The sequence below is a fragment of the Neolamprologus multifasciatus genome, chromosome 16 (assembly GCF_963576455.1).
Source record: "Neolamprologus multifasciatus chromosome 16, fNeoMul1.2, whole genome shotgun sequence".
In the NCBI taxonomy this organism is placed as follows: Eukaryota; Metazoa; Chordata; class Actinopteri; order Cichliformes; family Cichlidae; genus Neolamprologus; species Neolamprologus multifasciatus.
Window position 1 is genome coordinate 34,211,130 of NC_140454.1, and position 24,457 is coordinate 34,235,586.

Sequence of the window (24,457 nt, forward strand, 5' to 3'; positions counted from 1 at the left end):
TCCCGACCTGTTGGAATTTTCCCACACAAGCACGAGTTTGCAGTGAGCGGTCTGGCAAAGCACGTTCACCCAGCGAGCAGCACGTCTCTGGGTGAACGTGCTTTGTTGATGCCAGAGGTCAGAACGCTCAGACGGTGATTCGAAAGCCACTCATTATAACCAAGATATGCAGAATAGCATCTCTGAATGCAAAACACACCGAACCTTGATGCTGTTGGACTACAACACTTACAGCTATATAAACAGAACTTGCAATATGAAATATACTTAGCAGGAAGCTTAATGCTGCTAGAATGCTAATTCAATCTACTGACATGATGCATCTCATGCTGATGTCAGTAAATGTTGAGTTACTAATTGACGTTAGCTAACTAGTTTACTGTATTTGAGATTAAGGATGCGTCTCAGTCTCGCCTGCGGCTGTGAGGTCTGTGTTCTGAGCTTTTTGAGCTCTCTCTCTCTCTGTGGGTTTTTCATTAATAATAAAACTCTGCAAACGTTTTCTGATAATTACTTGTAGATCATTGTTTGTGATGCTGAGAATAATGAAAAGGTTTTTTATATCAGCAACATATAACAAAAGTAACATAATAAATAACATGCATTAGGCTAACAAAAACCAACAGAAGAATTGCAGTAGCTAGCATCACCATATCATTTATATGTGCTCTGCAGATAAACATGCTTTCTTGGCGTTATCCTGTTTATTTACAAGTTGTTAGTGTTTGAATTTGCACCGTGTTAGCAGTCCTTTCACATGTGACAGCGTCCAGCTGGAAGGCCGTCAGCTACTTCACACTTCAGTAATCTGCCATTCATCCACATGCAAATAGTGCCTGTGTAATCTGCAGCTCATTTCCACTCACCTGTTGCTACCACTGCAGAGCTGTGATCATTCACAGGTTTCAGCTATCAGCCTGCAGCCAGCAGTGTGTTTTGATCACTGCTGATATAATGAAATCTTCACTACTGAATTTAAAAAATCACTTTTACAAGTGATTTTATAATTTAAGTTTTTTTAATTAAATTATTAAGTATTGTGTCTCATATAGGAATAACAGTTTTTATTAGAATATGATATTTATTAGAATAATTTATTTTCATTGGCCACTTTATTAAATACACCTGTTCAACCGCTCATTAACTCATCAGAGGTGCATCAGAATAGAGAAGAAAAGTGATTTCAGCGACTCTGGTCGTTGTGGATGATAGATGGGCTCGACTGAGGATTTCAGAAACTGCTGATCTGCTGGAATTGTCCCAGACAGCCACCTCAGGGTTGGTCGAGAACACTCTGAAAGAGAGAACATCCAGTGAGCAGCAGTTCTCTGGGAGAAAATGCCTTACTGATGTCAAAGGTCAGAGGAGCATGGACAGACTGCTTTGAGCTGATGGGAAGGAAACTGTAACTCAAATAATTGAGTCACAGGAGTCACTGCCACACTGGGAGCGACTCCTGTGAGCGAAGAACAAGAAACTGAGGTTATAATTCACACAGGCTCACCGAACAACAGGAGACTGGGAAAAAGTTTGTGTTCTGATGAGTCTCAGTTTCTGCTGTGACACAGACGGGTGGATGAGATCGTGGCATAATCAGCATGACATCCTGCCCCGTGTCCAGTGTGGTGGTGTGCTCGTGTGAGAGATATCGGCTTGGCACACTTTGGGTCCCTTAGTACCAGCTGAGTGCTGTTGATGACCATTTAATTCAATTCAACTTTATTTACACAGCAGTTGCCTCAAGGTGCAGTAGACCCTACAATAATACATACAGAGAAAAACCCAGCAATCATATGACCCCCTATGAGCAGCACTTTGGCGACAGTGGGAAGGAAAAACTCCCTTTTAACAGGAAGAAACCTCCAGCAGAACCAGGCTCAGGGAGGGGCGGGGCCATCTGCTGCGACCAACCATGTCTCAACATGGCTACTGGCTACTATATGGCTGCTTCCAGAACAAGTTCAAAGGTCACAGTGAGTCCCCTGTAGGTCAGTGCGTTAGAGCTGCATCAGTTGTGATGTCATCAAACTATCAGGGGAATGTTTCAAGCCCTAAATCTAAAGTATATATCTAAAGCTAAATCTGGACCATAAACCATTAATACACTACTAGAGTAAATGCAGTGCCAGCAATGGCTCCTAATGAAGAGTCTGCTGCACATTTTTGCTGCTCTCCATAAAATCACATCTGAACCTGGACAGAAGGAGCAATAAGCCTGAAGTGAAATCCACCCTGTGTGAAGCGTGTGAACACAATCATCTGGAAAGCAGCCTGGAAGAAGAGTTTGTAGCGTGTGCCAAGATAAATGGCATCAAAACAGGCGAAGCGCTTTTCTCAGAGGCTTTCACGTGGCGCTCTCAGCTTTAGAAGTGTGAAGAATACAAAACAAAAGAAAGTAAAAGAATGTGAGAGGAAAGTTCCCATAGTGCATATTTCTCATCTGTGTGAAATGAATGTACTTGCTAAATTGTTAGGTTCAAAATGTTGCCTGTCAGTGTCGACCGGGTGCGAGAAGAGAAGCTTTTAGATGCTTTTTGACAACCTGACAAGTACTTTCTTCAAAGTCCCTCCTGAGTATAAGATGTACAGTCTTTTGGATGTTTCTGCTGGTCAGCACTGACACGCTTTCTTTACTTGCATGTCTCGAGTAACAGAGATTAACACAAAAACAAATTCATTATATATTTAATGTACAGGTGCTGTGACGTGTCCAACAGCGTCTTCAGCCTTTCAGCTCTTTCTGCTTTCAGCTGCTGAAGGTGTAACGTCTGGATTAGCCTTCTGCTTCCTTCTTCATAAACTCCTCATCACAGTCTCATAGTTTGGACCTTGTAACATTTCAACACAAGACTTAACTACAGTATAAACAAACAGGCACGCACAGCAGTGAACTCTGCATGACTCCGTCTCTGATATAGAATAAGATTAAGGTGTTTGTTCATGATGCATTTTTGCCATTTGCAATCGAGAGGAGGGATCTCTCTCTGAGCGTGATTGTGTGAGAAGTGGAGGCTGCTGCAGTGTGTGGCGCGCACACACACGCACACACACACACACACACACACACACACACACACTGCTCTTATTGACACTGACGGGAAGAACAGGGCACTCAAAAATGTAACTACGCTCGGCGCCCTTGTCAGTGCTGACAAGTGTAATTTCTACAAGTGTCTTGCACATATGGCATAAATCATGCTCATTACTGCTGCCTCCTTCATCGGTGCCAGGACTGAATGAAGATCTGTGAAACATCAAATCAAAGCAGCCCTGAGTGATTGAATGATGAAACCAGCTGTCCTACATCTGAAAACACTTTACCATTATTATACTGTGGGATGGTTAGACATCGGTCATATATGCAGTACATTAGTATCTGTGGCATCACTGTGATGAAATGTAAATCATCCAGTTTTAGGACCGACACCAAAGTGCAGCCTCCCAGCTCTGGATTATCTCTTCGTGACCGTTGGCCGGGCGCTTTCAGCAGTGTCGTGACTTCAATTTGTTTTCTACAATAACCTTGTCACAAGTGCTTCTGTAAGTCCTCGGCTTTTGCAGTGTAGGATGTCATGAAGCCAGAGAAGCCACGCCGTTAAATCTGTCCCCCGTTTTCATCTCTGGTAAAGAAGCAAAATAGTCTGGTCAAAATTATGCACCTGCGAGTCCAGCGGCACACTCCTCTCTCTCACCAGATGGTCTGTCAGTGAACCAAAGGCATGCAGGAATCATGTTTACTGCTTAATATCGTACCCATTTCTCATCAGGCTCATAAACCACTGTGAGGTTATGAATATTAAAGTCATTGTGGATTTTTTCTAACTTGATTTAATCAGGTGAAATTTTCCTGTTCGTCCCAAAACACAAAGATGATGTCGTACTATTACGCTACACAGGTGCTGTCAGGTGATAATTATCTGTACAGTAACTGCCCGGCTTGCATTGAGCCATGGCAGTGCTTTAAACTGAGCATGATGGTGCAGCAATGTAAAAGGGGAGCAGTATGAATCACTCCTGTGCTTCCTGTGAGGTTAAACTGTTTGCTATTTTCTGAAGTTTCAAGCAGGCTGTTTAATCAGGCCCAGTTCGGTTTGATGTGTCTCTGTGGGAAGCACAGGGGATTTCAGCTCAGCTAGACTCTGGGGCCTATGGGAGGCTAATCACATGCTGACTAAAATAATACAATGTAAGTGCATACTGCAAGGCTGCAAAGCCTATTAAATAAAGGCAGTAGAAGCTTTTATTAAGCGTTTCCTCCATATTCATCGCAGAGGTCTGCCTCCTGTTATCCACAAGGGCGTATGAATAATGTCAGACCGCTGGACAAACTCAACATGTGAATGAAATCAGGGACACTTCCTCTCCTAGTAACAAAAACACAATCTTGTGTCACATTTTTGCAGCACTTCATTGTAGCGCTCGACAGAAAAAACCAGCTGAATGTGAATTTATGAGAGGCAGTAATTACAGCACAACTGGGAAAACAAATGAAAGGTCACGACTGACTGAATAAAGGTGTTTCATTCTATCACTCTCATTATTGATCTGCTGATGATTATTTCTCTCACTGTTTGGTTCATGAAATGTCACAAGCGTTCACAGATGTGGAGGCTGGTGAAGACGCATTTACTGTGGACATTTCTAACTTTACCAGTTCACTCATGTCAGGTTTATGATCTGCTAACAAATGCATCAGCCCAAATCTGACATCACACATTATTGTGACCTATCATTGCACTTGTATTACTCTGTGATGCTTGTTGTTGTTATTTGCTGGTTGTGTTGTATTTGCTCTGCAGGCCTACTTGTTGTTCCTAGAGTATTTAAAAGTAGAATGGGAGGCAGAGCCTTCAGTTTTCAGGCCCCTCTTCTGTGGAACCAGCTTCCAGTTTGGATTCAGGAGACAGACACTATCTCTACTTTTAAGATTAGGCTTCAAACTTTCCTTTTTGCTAAAGCATATAGTTAGGGCTGGACCAGGTGACCCTGAATCCTCCCTTAGTTATGCTGCAATAGATGTAGGCTGCCGGGGGATTCCCATGATGCATTGAGTTTTTCCTTTCCAGTCACCTTTCTCACTCACTATGTATTAACAGACCTCTCTGTGTTGAATCATATCTGTTATTAATCTCTGTCTCTCTTCCACAGCATGTCTTTATCCTGTCTTCCTTCTCTCACCCCAACCAATCACAGCAGATGGCCCCGCCCCTCCCTGAGCCTGGTTCTGCTGGAGGTTTCTTCCTGTTAAAAGGGAGTTTTTCCTTCCCACTGTCGCCAAAGTGCTGCTCATAGGGGGTCATATGATTGTTGGGCTTTTCTCTGTATCTATGAAGCGCCTTGAGGCGACTTTTGTTGTGATTTGGCGCTATATAAATAAAATTGAATTGAATTGAATTGAATTGTATCCACTGTGAGGCCGTATAGAGTTGGCACGATGCTCTAACAGCACACGATGCTGTGCACACCGATCTTCACCCAGCTGTGTACTGGCATGTGAACGCCGCTGCTGTGCTCGTTATTCTTGCTAATGTGTAATGAGACTGAGTGGTCTTCTAACCTCTTTAAGGGCCCGCGGGGCCTGATCAGCTCACCTAACAGTTAGCATGCCTCAGAGCAGTGGGCGGCCTGTGGAAATTCAAAAACCACTTTGGTGTGACCACCAGTGTCACTCTTTGTACTGAGGACACAGTAGCAGGATACCCAGATGCATTTTTTGCTCATTAAAAGAATGAGCAGGTCAAAAGATGCCATCTGAATATTATTGCTCACATACTGCAAATGAATGCCAAGTGAACAGGTTCAAAGATGTCGAATTGCTGTGTGAATAATTTCAGGTTATTATTGCTGTGGGAACAAGGAGAAAGCACTAGTCGCTGTGTGAGTCGGAGTTAGGACTGACATCTGAAATTCATGCCATGTCTTTATCGTGCTTGACTCGGTGTAGTGGAGACTTTTTGTATGAAGCTAAAAGGACACACTCCTCAAGGTTGCACATCAACAGTATAGTTCCACACAGTGCGTGTCTGACCACTGCCACATAATGAAGCTGAAGATAACATGTCCTCTAGCCTCCTCCAGCTTAATCCCCTCATCAATGTTTCACACATCAGGTTGTTAGGAAGGGATCCAGGTCAAAGCCTTGTTAGATCTCAATCTCAGTCAATTTACACAGGATGACGGCTTAGGATGATACAATCAACAACCTCCTGGCACTGTGGCATGGATTGCTAATTAATTAACTTAGCTTAGGCCTGACAAAGGAGAGCTTATGTGCCACCATTGTTTCATCAGTATTTAATAAATGACTCTGGAGAGCGAGCGATGCACGGCCGAGCACAGCAGCACAAACGGGGAGCTGCTGGAATGACCGTGGCAAAGTATTGCCATGTTCATTTTTTTGCAAATGTCATCTTTGAAGTGATCGCATAGACTTTGATCTCATGGCAATATGAAGACAAAAGGCCTCTGCTAGCCTGTGCGGCACCACGCCATAGATTCAAATTAGGAGCGTGATTGACGGAGAAGAAGTTTGGAGTTTTTAGTCCTTGCTTTCACTGCCACAGAGACCATCGTCTCCTCATTGAAATTCACAGGGCTGTTCCCAATAAGAGGGGAACATTTATTTCATTTCCATACACTCAGTCCCATTCATTTACGCTGTCTCTGGTGTACCTACCCAGAACATGTACCTTTTCTTAGTTTAACAATCATGCCGTGCGCTTGGAGACATTCCCAGCTGTGGGGAGTGTGAACCAGGAAATCAGCTTACACTGGTAATTAGTTTGCCCATTTTGTTACTGACAGTTGAACTGCTTTCATCAAAATGCCGCATACTTCCGTCGCCATGGCACACCGGTATTAGGGCCTGGTGATTGTCAGCTCCTCCCAGCAAACAAGTCCTTGTATCGATATCATGCTAACTATCTATGCCACCCATTTAGCGGGTATGAAATTCCATCTTCTGTGCACGTTTTCCCTCCCAGGAAAACAGCCTCTCTGATAACAAAGATGTCAAACCTCCTGATAATCTGTGTAACAGTGCTTTGTCTGCAAGCCAAGGCCAATATTGTCAGTAATAAGGGGAAAAAAGGCCTTTGAACAATGTCAGCTTGTTTCTGCAGGTATCCAGTGTTTTTTCCTTTGAAAGACTCATTAAATTTATGCAAATGACATTGTCACCCCTTGAAATATGCAAATGTAGTCCTTGCAGTGTGTTATGAGACGAGTGTGCTGCAAAGAGTGGAATGCTCTTTCATTGCAATATAAGAGGAGGCGGCAGTTTGGGTGGTAACAAGGTCTGCAAATATTTTGGCCTGCTCTTTTAATTATTTTCTAAATTGAAATGAGTGTCTGTCCATCCATCCATCTATCTCATATACTGTATATATATGATATACATAAAAAACAAAAAACACCCAGCACGCCCCTGTGGGTGGTTTATCCTTCAAGCTCGGGTCCTCTACCAGAGGCCTGGGAGCTTGAGGGTCCTGCGCAGTATCTTAGCTGTTCCCAGGACTGCGCTCTTCTGGACAGAGATCTCCGATGTTATTCCCGGGATCTGCTGGAGCCACTCGCCTAGCTTGGGAGTCACCGCACCTAGTGCTCCGATTACCACGGGGACCACCGATACCTTCACCCTCCACATCCTCTCGAGCTCTTCTCTGAGCCCTTGGTATTTCTCCAGCTTCTCGTGTTCCTTCTTCCTGATATTGCTGTCATTCGGAACCGCTACATCGATCACTACGGCCGTCTTCTTCTGGTTGTCTACCACCACTATGTCCGGTTGGTTAGCCACCACCATTTTGTCCGTCTGTATCTGGAAGTCCCACAGGATCTTAGCTCGGTCATTCTCCACCACCCTTGGGGGCATTTCCCATTTTGACCTCGGGACTTCCAGGTTATACTCGGCACAGATGTTCCTGTACACTATGCCGGCCACTTGGTTATGGCGTTCCATGTATGCCTTGCCTGCTAGCATCTTGCACCCTGCTGTTATGTGCTGGATTGTCTCTGGGGCATCTTTACACAGCCTGCACCTGGGGTCTTGCCTGGTGTGATAGACCCCAGCCTCTATGGATCTTGTACTCAGAGCTTGTTCTTGTGCTGCCATGATTAGTGCCTCTGTGCTATCTTTCAGTCCAGCTTATATATAATATAATAATATATATAATATATATATATATATATCTGTGTATCCATCCATCCTTCTTGGCTCTAAATCTTATGCCGTAAGTAGCCTGGTTATTTCCCCTCTCATGGCGCCACATTGTGGGAAAAGGCATTTGTGGGTTGAGTTTGTGAGAATCACCAGATCTTCTCTGTGAATGCAAACCAACTTATTCACTTATTGAATTTGTTTTTGTTGTTTGGATCATTTGTTGGATGGGATGCTTGACGTCTGGAGAAAAACGTATTTTTGAGAATTTACCAGTTTATCCATTTAACAAACAGAGGCCTCAATAACATGTGGAAGAACCACACACAGCCACTACAGCCTGGCCCCTCCTCATGCTGGTCACTGCTGTGGGATGGCATCCCATTGTTCAACCAGCACAAACTGGAGCCATTTTTCCATGATGTTTGTTCACCATCTTTATTATATAGCTTACCATTGCTTCATAAAACCATTTTCTTTAATAGGCAGGATTGAGATCAGGGCTGATAGCTATTAAACAGAAGCAGCCTATAACTTTCTTACCCGCCACCCCAGCTGTTTTAGTGTAATTGGCCTTGGCTCTTTGTCCTTTCTTTCTCACTTCTGCCTAAAGAGCAGTTTTATATTTTTTGCCACATCTGTGCCTTCCATGATCCTATCCTCGCCTCCAGTGTTGGCCACACATAATGTATTTACAACTAGACTGTTGATGCCTCCAGTGAAGCTCCACCGTGGCACGTGCTGAACAGCCCGTGAGACAATCTGCATCCTGCTGTTCAGCTACACTTTGTCTCTCTGGTCCAGATCTGCCGGGTCTACTGGAGCACCAGCACCTCCAGGCTTGGTTCTGGCTGAAGTGGATATTAACCAGCTTCTCCCAGCTGAGCTCTTTAAAATAGGATTAGGCTTCTTAGGAAACACAGCTCCATTGGCTTACACTTATCTGTTATGAACAGTCATGAACTGATGGTGGAGGAATGAAGAACAAAATTAGCCTTTAGAAAAACAGTTCAAATAGCGTATGGTCTGCTGTAGCTCATCTGGTTTACAGTGTAACCTTGGTTCAAGTGATTCTTTCAGCAATGGCAGTCACAATTCATCACAAAGGCCAGTGTTGCTTACTTTCTGCAAAAAAGGACAGTCGGGTATTTAGATTCTCACTCATTAACTCTCTAACTGACCAACTGGGTCACATGAACTGATAAAAGCAAAACATTCTGTTATTTCATCTACGTTCAGCTGAAAATAATGTTCTTCACAAAGACGATGATAAAAATACACAAAATGTAATTTTAAAAGGATCTGAAGGCGTGAATGGATTTTTTCCTCCTTCTGTGAGTATTTCACAGTCAATGAAGGAAGTATTAAGGTGTTATCCACAATATCCTCAAATTATACTTCAGTATCGGGGTGTTTGAAGGTTGAATGGGGGTGGGGGACAAAAAAATTCTGTCAGAAATAAATTTAAAATCAAACAATTTGGAAATGGATCCAATATTCAGCAAGTAGTTGATTTGTATCCAGCATTTAGAGAGGAGCTTATCATAATTACATTTAGTTCTACTGAGAAGTGAAGATCAATATCTCGAACTATCTCTTATCTAAAATAAGAGCTGGACCCTGTTGACTAATGTGCATTTATGTTTTAGATATTTTATTAGATAATCAGCAACCATTAACCTTACAAAGGATATCAGCACCTTTTCAAATTATCTCTAGTAACTGTTGCCACATTTGTAGTTACTTTTGTCACAGTTGGTGAACAGCAGGACTTCAGTTCTATATAATCCAAACAGCTGAGTGCAGCACGGTCATTTCCTGCTCTGCTCTAAAGTTACAGCAAACATGTGTAGTGTAGTCGTGTCTCCTTAAATGATGTTATTATCGCGACCGTCTGGTCCACAGTGTCGTTTCAGCATCACAGATGCTTCTGAATGAACCTAGAAGTGTTACAGTAACATTAGAACATTTTTTCTTTCTAATTACAGGAATGAACCACAGACAGCATGGTTCTACACTGGTTTCTACACTGGTTTCTATACTGGTAATCCAGATCACAACCACCACAATATCGATTTTTAGATATGATATAAAGATTGCAAAGGATGTGACTTTTGCGACATCTACTTGTTTAGTTTATGTGCCACTGAAACTGGAACACAATCTGAACACAACAGTCAATGAGATAAAATTATTGCATAATATATAGTATAATGTAATATATATAATATTTTTTTTCTCTCTGTGCTCACATATTGGGCGATCGTGGCTCAAGAGTTGGCAGTTCGCCTTGTAATTGGAAGGTCGCCGGTTTGAGCCCCGGCTCGGACAGTCTCGGTCGTTGTGTCCTTGGGCGAGACACTTCACCTACTGCCTACTGGTGATGGTCAGAGGGGCCGATGGCGCGATATGGCAGCCTCGCTTCTGTCAGTCTGCCCCAGGGCAGCTGTGGCTGCAACTGTAGCTGCCTCCACCAGTGTGTGAATGTGAGAGAGAATGAATAGTGGAATTGTAAAGCGCTTTGAGGGGTCCCGAAAAGCGCTATATAAATCCAATCCATTATTATTATATTACATTTTATTTAGATAGTTTTTAGATAGATAGAGGATGTACACCTAAAACTCGACTACTTAAACAACATTCACAGGTGTAAAAAAACCTTATCTGGTGTTATTTAATCGTAATATTTAGATTGAACATCATAAAAAAAATGAGTGAATTTTGATTCAAACATCAGAATAATTTGTTTGCCATTTAATAAACAAAATATTTGAAGTAGAGTTCATTCCCTGATAGAATGTTTTGTGTCAAACGATGAATGTTGTAAATACGGAAAAATGATGGTTGGAAACAGCATTTCTTCTGTATTCAGTTCAGGTCAAGGAGACTCTTGTATTTGTGTTACAGCTAGAAAACGTCTCGCAGCTTTACCGCCTGCTCATCACCACGCAGGCAGTTATTTCCAGTTCTAACAATATGACAGCATGATGAGATTTCAAACTGTATGTGTATATGGAGGATGACATCCCCACCAGTGTTTGTCATAGCAACAACACATCCTCCAATAACACGGACACACATGTTTTTACCGCTTTATTACTGGACGAGCCTGTGGTGCGCACACCTCGAGCTCCACTTTGTTCTCACTGACCTTGGTTTTATGCACCTGATCAGATTATCTCAATTAAACACATGTGAAGGAAATCAGAGTCTGCAGTATGCTCTATGGTGCGATCTCTGACCCAACAGATGTTAATGTCGTCCTTTGTGCTCGTTCCTTTGAAATTGATGAATACATTGCTGACATTCGAAGGTCAGGGCGAGCAGCCTCCTATATAAAATTCCTGGATTCGTCACGATGGGTAAATCCTTGAATAGTAATGTTGAGCTTGGTGAGAGCGTCAGGTATTCACACGGAGCCTAAAGTGGGATTCAGTTATGGATGAAGGAAAGCAAATGGGCTCCGGTTTAAAGACAGACAGCATTTTATTTTTGTGATTTTATTTATCAGATATCGTTTCTTTTTTGCTGTTTCTTGGATTTATTATCCTCTTGATCTAAATGTTTACTAAGATGTCTAAAGTTTGTAGTTTCCATCCTGTAGCTCAGTGTTTTTCATTTATTTATAGTAGCACTGCGTGTTAAATGCTTTATGCCTTATTATAGCTCTTTGCACACTGTGCACATGAGGCTCATAAAAATGTGTTTGCAGGTATTTTGCTGTGAGGAAAAACTACAAATATAAAGGTTTGAAGATACTAAACAGAAGATTTTGTCTTGAGGAGAATAACAGTTTCTGCACTTTTCATATTAGTCCATGAATGTGTATCAAAGGGGTTTGCCACTCAGCAGGCTGACAGTGCACACCAAGCATGCAAGAAACAATTGAAAGTAAATGTAGACAAATCTCAACACCAGGCGGTGGTTGGTTTGCAGCTCAAACTGCTTACCTGTCTTCAGAAGTTGCTGTAGACGGGAAAAGCCAGCGCAGGTGATCATCATGTGAAATGCAAGACGCTGGGTTCAGCCCTCTGAGCTTGATGTAGACAGCTGGGCATTCAGAAATCCTTCTTTGCATACGATGACATTTATGATGGAGCCTGAATAGGAAATAAGGAAAGTCATTGAGCAGCTTCTCCTGAGAATTTTGTGTTAAGGCCCAAATGAGAAGCAACGACATTATTCTTGCCAACATTTTTATGGTGAATGCAGAGCTTTGTGTGAAATTGTGGGCTGGATCAATACTGCTTCTCCGAGGATTTCTTCCATTCAAGATAACCTTATCCCAGCAGAGAGGGTGGCCCTGCCCACAGCACTCGAGGAGAATGACAAGGAGCTACAGTAAGACAGCGAGGCTTTTTCCACCGAGGCTTCAATCCTTTTGTCATTATTGTTACCAGATATGAAAGTAACTGATGTGGAAACAGGAGGCTTTTGTCAACCTATGCTACGCCTCATTTGTCTTCTCTTACCCGAGGTCATTATATGTGAATATCAAATATTAATTGTTATAGTGGCACTTTGTGTCAAAACATGCTGTAGTCTCAGCACAGAGACGGCTGAAGCCACAAAGGAAGTGAGTGTCAGCGTTGGATTACACTTCCTTTTGCTGGTTGCCTTAAACAAAGAGAATCACTGTTGCAGCTCAGTGTGAGACAAACTGCTGATTCCTCACCAGCGTCTCCGTGGCATCATGCTTTAGACATGTTTCAGTAAGCACAGTTTTACTTATCTTAAATTTATGCCATGCAGTTCTTTTAAAAAACATACTCTTACAAAATTACTCTCAAGTCTCAGTTAGGACTCAATTTCTTTGCAGTGGTATGGGCTCAAACTGTGGTCATAAATATTTTGTGCTTGTAAATCAGGATTTGTATGTGTAAAAAGAATTTGTGTGTGAAACTCTGCACTCAGGTTTCAAGTACGAATTTTGACCCTATTTTTCTTCCTTTCATCTGATTGGTCAATGTCACGTCAATCACAAATCAGCAGCACATCCTGGTCCGATGTGAAAGGACCTTTATGCTGCGCACTGTGACTCACAGCCATGGTCCTGGGTCAGCCCTGACTTTGTGTTAAACTAATCCTAAAGTAATAATGTATTTGTAACCACTGATATAGCACAACTTTATCCTTTCAACAGCTGCTGAAGGTTAGGGGACCTAGCTGCTATCGGATATTTACACAGAGATCCTCCAGCTTCAAACTGTATCACCCTTCAAGGACCTGCAGTTCAAAAAAGCTCCCCTCTGACAGCCAAACCCATCTGTTCTCTGATTGGATAGTTACATTTGTGATTGACATGACATTGACCAATCAGCTGAAAGGAAGAAAAATAGGGTCAAAATTCGTACTTGTAACTTGCAGAGTTACAAGTCCACACACAAATTCTTTTTACACATACAAATCCTGATTTACAAGTACAAAATATTTATGACCACAATTTGAGCCCATAGTGCAAACAAACGTCCTGATCGTCCAGGTGAAAGTAATGCATGAAACATCTACTTAAACTTTGGGAAACTTCATGACATTTAAATTCCTGATTTATGAAAAGGACTTGAGAGCAGTAATATTGAAACTGACTGCATCATTGTACCATAATATCGTTGGAAATTACAAGAGGGAAATGTCTACAAACAATTTGTATTACATGTCATCTCAAAACAAAAGGCTGTAACAGCAGTCCAGTTCCTTGCTCATACAGCACTCAGTCATCCACTCACACACTAACGTTTTCTGTGCTTTCTAACATTCACACACTGATGGATGCCCGAGGATGCTTTGGCATGCAGACGGGAGCAGCCAGGGATCAAACCACCTCCCTTCCAATTAGTAGATGACCTGCTCTCCTCTGTGTGTTAGCACACATGCTAGCTCGCAATAAATGCACTTCTTGCAACTATCACTGCTTGTCCAGACTTTTTCATTCTACTGCAGAAGAAGAGACCCACAGAAGCTTCTGGCGTCTGACTACCCACTCAGCGTCACAGCTCATAGCACACTAAGTGGCGGTCAGTTAGCCACAGTGTGTCTTCTAAACCTCTGCCTCACCCACTGAGCAGATGAAAGCACATACGTCCTAAGTGGCTGTGCTGTCCTTGGTTTCATTTTCATTAGAGTCAGTCAGGAGAATTCAAAACTATAGTCTGAAAGATAAATTGAGATACTTTCGGATACTAAAACTATATATGAGAGTACTGAGAAAGTGGCCACTTTCATGAGTGAATCATATAAGCCTTCTATGATTCACTACATGAAGTAGGCCACATGTTATTTAAGTCTTTATAAGTTCTTTCTTTTCCATATGGGTGCAGGTGACTTCATCAATATAACAAAGGCCAAATAAAGAATACTGAACATGCCTTTCTACAACACCATTTTATATTTTAATACAATTATACAAGCTTTTAATGGATTTGTTGTTTTATACTTTTATTGTGAAGCGTGTGTGATTTTTATCTGTGAAAGACTCTGTAAGTAAATTTGACTCAGTTGCAAATGTTGATGGTTTGAGACGTGTACGTTACAGGGATGTAAAAGTAGATTTCAAAGATTCAATATATTTACTTCCCAAAGAGATCTGACTCATATGGGGTGAAATATTATATTTGGTACTTGGTTACTTACTCATTTATTCTTCAAGTAATTAATTTCTGTGTGACTTTTTCTCACATTGTTGTGGAGTTTTATAGTGTTGGAGTCGAAACCTGACCGGGCCAATCCAACACACTGTGTGAGGGGTGTTTCCTGACACGTGTGGTTGGTTTTTGCCAAAAATGGTGCCGTACATCGTGGTCGAACATCTCTACTTTGCTGTTGTCTGTCCAAACAACACCGTTACACAAATTTTGTGTTTTCAGGTGCATCTGTGCAAACCTAAGCTCTGCTGCCATGTTTCTTTTTAGACAGAGGAGTTTCTCTCTGGCAGTCCTTCCAAACAAGTCGTACTTGAGTGTTCTTCAGATTGCATAAACGTTAACATGCTAACCGAGGCCTGCAGAGTTTTGGGGTTTGCAGTTTGCACGGTTTGACTTTAGGGCGAACGTTCTGGAACATTTAGTCCTGTGTTGTTTCATCAACACATACATGAAGGCTCCAAACCAGAAAACTGCCAAAAGCTCTGCTCTTATTACACTTGATGATCATTAATTAATCAAGTGATTCTAGCTGCTGCTTACCCTGTTAATCTGTATGGAAACAGTGAGATTCATATGTGAATCTTCTCTGTTTCTTTTCCCTCACAGACCTCGGATATATTATATTGATATTATGCAATAATAATGCTCAAGTGTATAAATGTGTCTTTATCATGTGAAGGCTGACAGTTAACAGCATCACAAGAGGCACAAGCTCCAATATTTGTGTTCAGGCAGAAAGAAGAAGGCACAGCAGACTGTTAGCGATAGCATGCAATCAAAGTTTGATTTGTTTTGAAGCATGACGTCCTCTCTGTATACTAATTACCTGCACGTCACACACACTCGCTGCTCACTATCAGTGTCTGTAACCTGGAGCTTCATGCTGCAGTCTCGTGCACTGAGACCAAAACTGCAACAGTGAAAAAACACAACACCCCGCTCCTCGCTTTAACATAACACATGCTGCACGCCGCGCATGCAAACAGAGTACCGTGGAATACATGTGGCAAAAAGCAGAGTCTGGATTTCTAACATTATGATGAAGCAACAGACAGAGTTGTGAAAGCGCTGTCAGACATTAACTCGGACTTTGGGGCCGCTGAAAGGTCTCAGTCTTTCATTCTACCCGTGGCAGTGCCTGAGCCAATGAGATAAAAGCTTCTGTGTTTGTGAGAGCCAATCAGTAATACTCTGAAGAGACCCAAGCCAATTAATCTCTCTGGTGACACGAGCTTTGGAGGAATGGCCTGGTTAACTCCTGGTGGCGTGCTGAGTCTTCATCGAAGCCCCGCTGCTTCCCTTTCATCTCGTGACAGACAAAACCGACGTTCCCTGCAGCAGAGCGAACTTTGAGAGGTTTTGTCTCTGTTTGAAACTCTACCTGTTCTTTCATGCACTGAAAAGACGAGCTCTATCCTGGAATCGCTTCAACAATCTTTTGAAGAATTTGCTGTCAGAATAATTTATGCATGGGGAGTACGCAGCTACTTACTGCATCTTTTCAGGTCTTTTTTTATTTCTGTGTAGTGAATACTCGACTAAGTGGCAGACCAACATGTCTACTCTCAAACCTCCCGGTAGATCAAAGTGAAGGAGACAGTCCTCCGCTTCTGGATGTCACGTTGAATCGTGCCCTTTATCCTCAGCAGATCCTCACAACAAGGATCCTGGGTCTAACGGTTTGAGTCGGCCCGAGGCACACAAGCACCCTCAATATACAGTACTGTCAATTATAGTGACTGAATCAATGGAGTCTTTGGTGCTAAATGATATGAATGAAACAAGCATCGTAACACCGCTTGACACCATCTCGCTTCATAGCAAACACTGGGATTTCTTGTTTATTTATTTATTTCGTTTAATTTTGTGATTTGATTGAAATGTAATTCATTTAGACAACGAAGCCAATCGCACACTTGAACTCGTAAGCACCGATCGAGTACGTCTCTCTGCCAGCACAGCTGTGGCTCCAGCAGCCAGATTAATGCTGTAAACATATGATAATGTACACAGTGCTGTTCAAGGTGTTGGCTGTCACAACTGCACCGACTGGGAGGAAGAAAATATCATTAAGGCTCGTGGTTCGATACGAGACCGCACTGTTTGGAATAAGAGTGATTTTCACATTGAATAGTTTTGCAGATACTTTTCCAAACAATGAATTTTAAATATTGCGTTTGGACTTCGACTGGCTAGACGAGCACAGGGATGCACCAATCGTCGGGTAAATAGTAGGAGTGCAACGATACTTGTATTGATATTGAACCGTTCGATACAGTGCTTTCGGTTTGGTACGCATATGTATCGAACAATACAACATTTTAATTTATTTGATCAACTTTCCTTCTGACGGTGCTGTCTGTGTTGAGCGCTCAGTGGATCTGCGCTCGACTACTCCGCCTAGGCTGCACTGTCGAGCGCAGATTCACTGAGCGCAGCGCAAGCTAGCAAGACAGAAGCTAAGCTCGTTGCAACATGGCAAATTGAACCTCCCCCACCCTCATTCAGATCTGGCGTTTGGACCTATTTTGGTTTTCATGTGACGTATGACCCTGAAGGTAAGCGCGTCATGGACTAAAGTAAAACAGTATGTTGGATGTGCCACGCAATGCTCAATTACATGGGTGGGAACTAGTGCGTTAGCGCAGTTAGCTCGTTAACGTGTTTGCCGTCCAGCCCCACGCACGGGGCGATCCGCGGTAGCTCGTTAACAGAGATTTGCCGTGTTGTGGCGTTAACGTCATTTCAGATTAACGCTGACAGCACTAGTGGGAACACAACGAATATGACTGCACATTTACTCCGACATCATCCTAGTGCAAAGACAAGTGGGGGGGGGGGGGGGGGGGGGCGCGGAGCAGCGGCGTTGTCTTCACGCACTCGGGGAGCGTACCCGAGCACTTTGCCGCCGCCGCTGCCCGTCAGGCCTTTCTCCACCTCTGCGCTCCGTCCTGGACAAAACCTGCCTCAAAGAGAGGATGATTGAAGATAATCTATCCTATCATGTTGAGTAAGATACTTTGTGACACTGTGGAAGAAAATGAAAGGCACGTGAAAAGAAACAAAGAGACATAAATGATGTTTAAACAGGAATAAAAGCCCTCGGCTCAGTGTGGGAATTTTCTCTAAAAGGGACATATCTGCTCTCATAAGAGGTGTGTGTGTGTGTGTGTGTGTCTGTGCGTATGGAGGCTCTGAAGCTGCATTTCACAAAGCACAGTAATTCGTCATCACACTGCCTCCATTTTCAAAGCTTTTCTTCTCAGCAGAAGATAACGTGCTGCTTGCTTTTCACACAGATTCTGTCCAGCTCAGCATCGTTGGAATCACAGCTCGCTCGTCTACAGCTCGACATCACGAAGCTTCTAACACGATTTTGTCACCAAATGTAAATTTTATTTCTTAAAAATCACATCTGTCAAAATGATTATTTGCATATTGCAAATTTGGACAAAGAGGATTGTTAAAGAGTCTTTTTGTGTGTTTTCATTAATATTGAGGTTAGACAACAGCTGTGAAGTTTGTCACGCATGTAGACAAAATATTAAGATTTTCAAGCACTGCCCCCCCCAGCCCAGTTATGAACGAGCATATGAATTTTATGAAGGCTGTAAAGTTCTCACAGCAGCTCCCACTTTAGCTGCAATAGACAGACATGGCTCTGCTTTTCAGAGCCGGCTTAAATGCAAAGCTTTTTTGATAAAGCTTATTGTCGGGTCTGGGCGAGGTAACCCTGAACCCTTCTATATTAATACTGCTGTGGGCTGGAGGACTTCCCATGATGCACAGAGCTCTTCTCCTCCACATCCTGCTTTTATATGCCACTGTTGCATGCTACCAGCTTCCCTCTCCTGAGGTTGTATTTTGTCCTGTTTGTTGTTCTTGACATTTCCATGCTACTCGCTGCTGCTCGTATGGGATCATCAGATTGTCGGGCTTCCTCTTTAATAACGTAGGTCTTTACCTTACAGTCTAAAGTGCCCTGAAGTGACTGTCGCTGTGCTGCTCTCTCCAAAGTAAAATTAAATAACACGCCGTGCCATTTAATACTTTGTTTTTCACACCTTGACCTTGAATTTAACCCAAAGGTCTTTGTATGTCATTTAAAACCAGGGAACTGCTGAGCTTCTTATACACAGTCTGTGATGTGTTCAATGACATTCAAGCCTCCACGCTGTGCAGACGGCCGATCATTAATTTGTTGAAACAGGACATCAGCTCTTTCCTCAGGTGAGATTATAACGACGCTGACTTCAAAGCTCTGATGTAAATCCTCTCTGGCTCTGGGCTCAAATCCCAGCTGTCTAAATGCAGCCATCAGTTTTTCACATGACAATGAATAAAACAAGATTCATAGGTCCAGCGTACTTTGAGTGAAACATATAAAATCACAGCGGCTGATACGGTGAAGCCATCAGTCCAGTCAGCTGTGACGTGTCCTAAAAACACACTTCAGTCTGGCTGATGGTGACATCCTACCTGAGTGCACAAACACTCTCAAAGCTTATTTTTCTCTTTGGCTGATAGCAGTTAAAGGCTTCCTGCTCTTCCTGCCGCTGATAATTACTGTTGACTTTACAGTTGTGACATTTCGGCTGTTTACAGTGTGACTGCATGGCGCTCATATCCTGCACAGCATGAGGGTGAACGGAGATAACGTGTCGTGGTTCTCGGTCCTTTTGACCCAGCGTTTAGAGTTTCTTGTGTTTCTTGATATTTTGTATTATGGTTTATGTTCATCTTAGTCTGTTTTGACTTTCTTACACTCCCTGTTTAGTTCCTTGATTATTAGATTCCTCCTTGTGTCTTTGTCCTCCTTGCGTCTTTGTTTCACTCTATGTTCCCCGTCATGTCTCCTCTCGTGTTCCCTCGTGTTCCCTCATGTTCCCTCGCTCCCTCTCGTCTGGCTTTCCTCCACTACTCTCATGTTTCAGTCCTGAGTTCCTTTGTTTCCTGTTTTATTGTGAAAGTCTTGCGTTCCTTGTTCAGTGTGTTTAGTTTTGTTCCCCTGGTCTCGTTGTGTTCGTTGTGTCTAATTCGGCTCAGCTGTGTTCCCCATCTGTTCCCTCGTCATTGTATTGTGTGTTTAAGCGCTCTCTCCCTCGTTCCTCGCCGTGCGTTCTGCCTCCCCGCCTGTTTAGTTTCATGTATATTTCAGTTTTAGTCAGTTCTGTATTTCTGCTCTGCATTTGGCTCCTTTCCTGCCTGCTTCACATGGCTAATTCATGACATCAACCCGTGTGGAGCCTGGTCCAGTCACGCCTTCGCTCTGAGCCAGTCCTGAGTAACACAACTCTGCATCCGATCACTATCGCTGAGCCTCTTTGAGGAAACTCATTTGTGCTGCTCATCTTAGTCTTCAGTCACTACCCACAGTATTTACCCTCTTCAATTCAATTCAGTCTTATTTACACGGCAGCAACAACAGTTGCCTCGAGGTTGTAAGATAAAGATGTTCTTTCTCTCTGTTCTCTGTATATTGTCACACTTACATCATTCAGATCATCGAGCAAATTTTTATATTAGACAAAGATAAACTGAGTAAATACAAAATTCAGCTTTTTAATTATTATTTAATCAACTAATGGAAAAACCTGGCTGTGTGAAAAGGTGATTGTCCCCTAAACCTGTTGTTGTCCAGTTATGGGAAAACCTTTCAAATCAAACTGATGTTGCTGTGGAGTTCTGGTCCACTCTTCTTCTTCTTTCGTTTGAAGTCAGCTGCATTGGAGGGTTTTCCAACATGTTTAACATCATCCAAAGTATCTGAAATCCTCACACTGATTCTGGTTTGTTTTTAAAACCATTCAGAGGTGAACTTGCTGCTCTGGGATCAGTCCTGACTCTCCAGCTTCAGCTCATGAACCGATGATTCGGATATTTTCTGATAGAGAGCAGAGTTTATGGTTCCATCAATCACAGCGAGTCGTTTCATATTTCAGTTTCCCTCTGAGATGAGTAAAGAGTGGTTGTGGTTTTGGTTCTGGACTGTGCATCATCGTACTTTTGCCTTCATTAACTAACCGTCTCTGACGCGATGGACTCTTCTCTGGTTAGAGCTCACGCCGATCACGCAGCTTTCTGCAGCGACTGAAAGATAACATCTGCACGCTGATATTTCTGCTTCTGTCATTAGACAGGATGTGGATCAAAGTCCATTTCACTATATTAACTATAACTTTGTTGTGCTCAGCTGGCACAGGTATAAATATGTATGTAGCTGTTGTTGTTTGTAGAGGAAAAAACAAACAACACCATGATTCTTGGTGCTCTGCAGCTCATAAAATAGATTAAAACCAGCTGGAAACATTTGAACAACATGAAGCCGCTGCTAACCTAATGTCCCAAAATGTGAACCCCCTGTAGACGCTGTTACCTCAGAGACTACAATCCTGGAATTAAACCTAAAAGCATTCAAATGGAAATTAAAACAACAATACAAAAACCGTGGCGGCCCTCCCGGATATCTTGTGCTAATAATAACTGTGTGCTGTTTATTTATTGATTTATTTTATCCATTTGTATTCTATTAAGGTTTGATCGTAGCTGTGCGGGTGCTGTAATCGACGGGTGTGCGTTTTCACGTCTCCCAGTCAGACTCACTGAACTGGACTCAGTTGTGTTTGTGGTGCTGATGCTTCTTGGAGCCTTTTATGCTTCGGCTAATTGAGGTGGGAATCACCATACATCCCTCGATACGATATTATCACAATACTTAACGCACGATACGATATTATTGCAATTTTTAAAACTATTTTGCGATATTCAGATTCTGTACATAAAGGTAAACTTTATCAATATTCATTTTCTCTAATATCAAAGTCTCAAACTCAGTCTTTCTCTCATTTCAGTTTTATTGTTGACAAACTGAACGGTTTGTATTACAGTCTAGTCCAACTTAACTGAATCAACCATCTGGTACAATTATAGCTATTCTGAACTATGCAGTTTATGAAAACTATGCAGCCCCTTCAGCAACTGAAGAATTTGAAAGTAAATTAAAACAAAATATAATTTTACATTAAATGAAAAAAATTTAAACTTAATTAAAACTAGAAAAATTTGCATTTCCTGCGAAAATGCAGTGTGGATGCTTTAAAGCTGAAGCTGTCTGCAAAAACTATCTGAAAAAGCTGAAAAGTTGCAGAAATTGTAAAAACTTTGCAGAAGCAAAGGAACTTTGCTAAAAAGTAATAACTTAGCAGAACTGCAATATCTTAGAGGAAACATAATACTTGGCAGAAATATTGTAACTTACCAGAAACATGATAACTTCTCAAATATACAAGAATTTAGGAGAAATAGTATAAGATAACAGAAAGAATATATTTAGCCAAAAGTACTTAAACATTACAGAAACACTATGATTTAGAAAAATAGTACAACATAGCAGAAATACTGTGATTTACCAGAGACACTGTGATGAACTATGAATATTGTAATTTTAAATTAAGACTATGTTTTAGCACAAATACTATAATTTGACAGAAATACTATCATTTGGCAGAAATACTATGTTTCAGCACAAATACTCTAGTTTAGCACAAATATTATAACATAGCAGAAATACAATTATATAGCAGAAATGCTATATTTAGAAAGAGAAATATAATATAGTAGAAATAATATGATTTAGCAGGAATACTGTAATCAGCACATATACTGTAACATGAAAGAAATTCCTCCACTTAGTAGTAATACTATAACATAACACAAATGTTACGATTTGGCACAAAAACCATGATTTGGCAAAAATACTATGATTTAGCAGAAATACTATGATTGAGCAGAAGTACTAAGATGTAGTAAAAGTACTTTGATTTAACAGAAATACAATTATGGAGGAGTAATAATTTAAAATGGGAGAAATATTGATACACACACACACATACACAGAGCCTAAAGGGAACAGTATTTGTGCCATGGAGTGTTAACAAGAATGTGAGGTCCATATTAGAAAAGCTGCTAAAATCATAAAAGTTTGCAGAATTGTAATAAATAATCAATATGAATGACTGGTCTGTGATAGTGTATTAATTTGTAGGGAAAAAAACATGTTGACCAAGGTGTAATTGAATCCACGACCTTTGTGTTGCAGAACCATGTCACTACCAACTGTGCCACTGGGGAAGAGAGCGGGCGCCTGGAAAACAGGGTGATGAGCAGTCAGAATTAGATCGCGGTGAGAGGCGAAAAACGCCGTTTTTTTTGAGTTACAAAACGTTGTGTAACTCAAAAACTAGGTGGACTAGAAACATAATTCTTGTACTGGGTGAATCAGTGGACTTTGGTGTACTTTGACTGCGATTTTCATTGCTCTTTGTACAACCGTCGCTGAGATATGACGAGAGAAAAAACGGCAGACCTCAGATATGATTGGCTGGCTGGGAAGCCGTGCAGGCCCCAATATGCAAATTTGAATGCCTCAGCCCTCAGATATGATTGGCTGGCTGGGAAGCCGTGCAGGCTCTGATTTGTAAATTTGAATGTCTCAGTCCTCACAGAGGATTGGCTGCCTGGGGACCTGGCAGTAATATATAGAAATAGTATGATTAAGCATAAATACTACATTTAGTAGAAATACTATGTTTTAGCACAAATACTATAAAAAGCAGAAATACTATAATTTAGCAGAAATACTATATTAAGCACAAATACTATATTAAGCACAAATACTATAAAAAGCAGAAATACTATATTAAGCAGAAATACTATAACACAAATGTTACGATTTGGCACAAAAACCATGATTTGGCAAAAATACTATGATTTAGCAGAAATACTATGATTGAGCAGAAGTACTAAGATGTAGTAAAAGTACTTTGATTTAACAGAAATACAATTATGGAGGAGTAATAATTTAAAATGGGAGAAATATTGATACACACACACACATACACAGAGCCTAAAGGGAACAGTATTTGTGCCATGGAGTGTTAACAAGAATGTGAGGTCCATATTAGAAAAGCTGCTAAAATCATAAAAGTTTGCAGAATTGTAATAAATAATCAATATGAATGACTGGTCTGTGATAGTGTATTAATTTGTAGGGAAAAAAACATGTTGACCAAGGTGTAATTGAATCCACGACCTTTGTGTTGCAGAACCATGTCACTACCAACTGTGCCACTGGGGAAGAGAGCGGGCGCCTGGAAAACAGGGTGATGAGCAGTCAGAATTAGATCGCGGTGAGAGGCGAAAAAACGCCGTTTTTTTGAGTTACAAAACGTTGTGTAACTCAAAAACTAGGTGGACTAGAAACATAATTCTTGTACTGGGTGAATCAGTGGACTTTGGTGTACTTTGACTGCGATTTTCATTGCTCTTTGTACAACCGTCGCTGAGATATGACGAGAGAAAAAACGGCAGACCTCAGATATGATTGGCTGGCTGGGAAGCCGTGCAGGCCCCAATATGCAAATTTGAATGCCTCAGCCCTCAGATATGATTGGCTGGCTGGGAAGCCGTGCAGGCTCTGATTTGTAAATTTGAATGTCTCAGTCCTCACAGAGGATTGGCTGCCTGGGGACCTGGCAGTAATATATAGAAATAGTATGATTAAGCATAAATACTACATTTAGTAGAAATACTATGTTTTAGCACAAATACTATAAAAAGCAGAAATACTATAATTTAGCAGAAATACTATATTAAGCACAAA

At 41.7% G+C, this 24,457-nt stretch overlaps 1 long non-coding RNA gene across 2 annotated transcripts; it reads right to left on the minus strand.

The window, feature by feature from the left end:
• Positions 1 to 882: 882 nt before the first annotated feature.
• LOC146501152 (uncharacterized) lies at positions 883 to 16,776 on the minus strand. Of its 2 annotated transcripts, none has more exons than XR_014869976.1 (3): positions 15,623 to 16,776; positions 12,106 to 12,255; positions 883 to 1,294 (listed from the first exon to the last, which is right to left on the minus strand). It is a non-coding gene; the product is annotated as an uncharacterized LOC146501152 (long non-coding RNA). The 2 variants fall into 2 exon arrangements; XR_014869975.1 differs by lacking the exon at positions 883 to 1,294 and adding an exon at positions 8,177 to 10,085.
• Positions 16,777 to 24,457: the final 7,681 nt, after the last annotated feature.